The sequence below is a fragment of the Tupaia chinensis genome, unplaced genomic scaffold, assembly GCF_000334495.1.
Source record: "Tupaia chinensis unplaced genomic scaffold, TupChi_1.0 Scaffold000093_1, whole genome shotgun sequence".
Taxonomy (NCBI): Eukaryota; Metazoa; Chordata; class Mammalia; order Scandentia; family Tupaiidae; genus Tupaia; species Tupaia belangeri.
In genome coordinates, this window is record NW_006159555.1 from 7,010,126 (window position 1) to 7,012,736 (window position 2,611).

The window sequence follows — 2,611 nt, forward strand, 5'->3', positions numbered from 1 at the left end:
CAATTAGTCTTCAATACCTTATATTGATGAGAAATGTCAATTTTGGGTAGGCAGACATCTTCCTTCCAGTGTTCATTACATTGCAATAGCCATGATGTGAAAACAACCTAAGTACACATTGACAAACAAATGGACAAAGAAATATGATTCATATATATATATATATATGTTTCAATTTTAGAAAGGAGAATGGATCAGCCATGGTGTCACAGCTGTAATGTAATGCTTCTTCATGTTGAGGTCACGTGGAGGGGCTCAGGTTCATATCTGGAGGCCTCCCTGTGAATGCTTTGTAGTCCACATGCTCATCATCTCAGCTGGCTGAGGCTGAGCGTGGAATTGCAGCAGAAGGATTCCATTGGAGACTCCCTCTCTTTCTTTCTCTTGCTGCATCTTCCTTTCTTAGGGAAGAAATAAATAAAATGAACTTAAAAGAAAAATGATGAGATATTGCCATTTGGGACAACGTGGATGAACCTGGTGAAATAACCAGATGCAAAAATATTGTATGATCTCATTTATATACAAAATGAAAAAAAAAAGTAAAATAAATAGAAGCAGAGAATAGAACAGTGGTAACTGGGGGCATACAGGAAGAAAAATAAGGAAAAGTAGGTCAAAGAGTACAAGTTTGCAGTTAGGCAGAACAAGTAAGCCTAGAGTCCTAACATACAGCTTGAGTATAGTATAGAAACAAGGGAATGAATGCACATCACTATAAAACATCTGTTAAATATTAAGGTGGCTTCTAACTGAGATACTGTACAGTATCACTCATATCAAGTCAATGTCAAGAAATGAAATGAGGTTTCATAAAATTGACCTAATACTATTCTAAGGACAGAAACTTAAGGGATCTTATTTTGTGTTCTAATAAAATATCGGTAATGTAGGCGGTAAACAGTGCATTTCAATTCAGAAAATTGCAATGTTGTTCTTTATTTAGCATATTTTATGTACTAAGCATTTAGTCTACGTATTACCCTTAGATAATCTAGAATTTCAAAGGTGTAAATGTAGATTGTATTTACTTAATGCCAGGACTTACCAAGTAGGTAATATTATTATTTCCAGTTTAGATAAGAGGAAACTGAAGTACAGTGAAGAAAACTAATTTATTCACAAGTCTCTTGACTAGTAACAAAGGTCAATACTGAAATAAAGTTCTTGACAGTCAGTTTCTAAGATATTTTAAAGCAAAAACATCAAATGCTCAATAAATACTTAATCTGAATTTAATTTTATGATGTTCACAATTTTAAAATGTGATTCTGTCATTATACACACACACACACACACACACATTTTTTTTTTGAGAGATTTTTGCTATAGGGCGTGTGCACTCGCCAGACAGAGAGAGAGACAGAGAGATAGAAAGCGAGAAATCACCCCCCAGAGGGGATGGTCACGCTGCAATCCCTTCTCCTCCATTCTCCTCTCGGGATCTTGGGCACTCACGCACACGCGCCCAGTGTGAGTTTTAAGCCACCGGGTCCAGGACTCGAACCACTTTCGACTACATGGGAGTCCAGCGACATAGCCATTATGGTAACTGCTGGTCCCAACACACATATATATTTAACTTGAAACAAATAGAAAAATGAAATGGCAATATAAAATGCCACTACCTAGCAAACTATTTCAAACTCAAATCTCTGAGGATCATAATTAAAAGCCTTTATGAGAATTTAGTAACAACAAAAAAATCCTATTATATTACTCATAAAATAAATTACAGAAAGATCTATGAAAATTATCCCTTCCATTTTTTAAGAAAACGATTTTCTATATACACAGAATTTTTTATAATTCATTTTTTTATGTGTTACTATAGGTTACAGGAAAACATAGGTTATAGGAAAACATAGATTCTTCCAACTGAAATTCATTATTTAAACAAATCATGATGTTTCCTGAGTAGGTAAAAAAAATTGAGTTAGGGCCGACATGGGACATGGTCATTAAGAATGTTGGACTCCCACATGGCCAACTGTGGTTTGAGTCCTGGACCTGGCAGCTTGCTTTCTCATTTTTCCATTCTCTCTCTCCTGCTCTGTGCTCTCTGATCAAAAAATAAATAAACAAATAAATAAAGTTAAATAAAATAATTCTTAAAAAAAAAAAAGGAATCAACCAGGTGGTATGGTGGTTAAAGCAGTTGGATCCCATATGGCTGACAGCACTGTTCAAGTCCTGTACCCAGAGACTTGAAAGCACACCAGGTGTGTATGCATGAATACCCAGAATCTCATGAGGATAATAGAGGAGAAGGGACTGAGGCAGGCCATCCCTCCCTGGGAGTGAGAGGGGGAGGATTTTTTACTTTCTCTCTCTGGCAAGTGCCTGAATCCTATAGCAAAATCTAGGTAAGTGAAATTCCTTAGTGGATCAGTATTGCTTCTGGAATGGTGAATAAAGAACCAAATAGGACAGGCGGCGGAGCCACAGACCTACCAGTGTCGGAGCTCCAGCTCCCTGCCAGACAGCCTCCCCGGGTTTGGGCAAGTAAGGAGGAAGGACAGCTCTGGCAGTAGCAGCAGTAGCCAAGGTATAGCTCTGGACGCACCAGCAGGATGGTCGCCAGGCCCACTTCCAGCAGTCCCCTCTTACC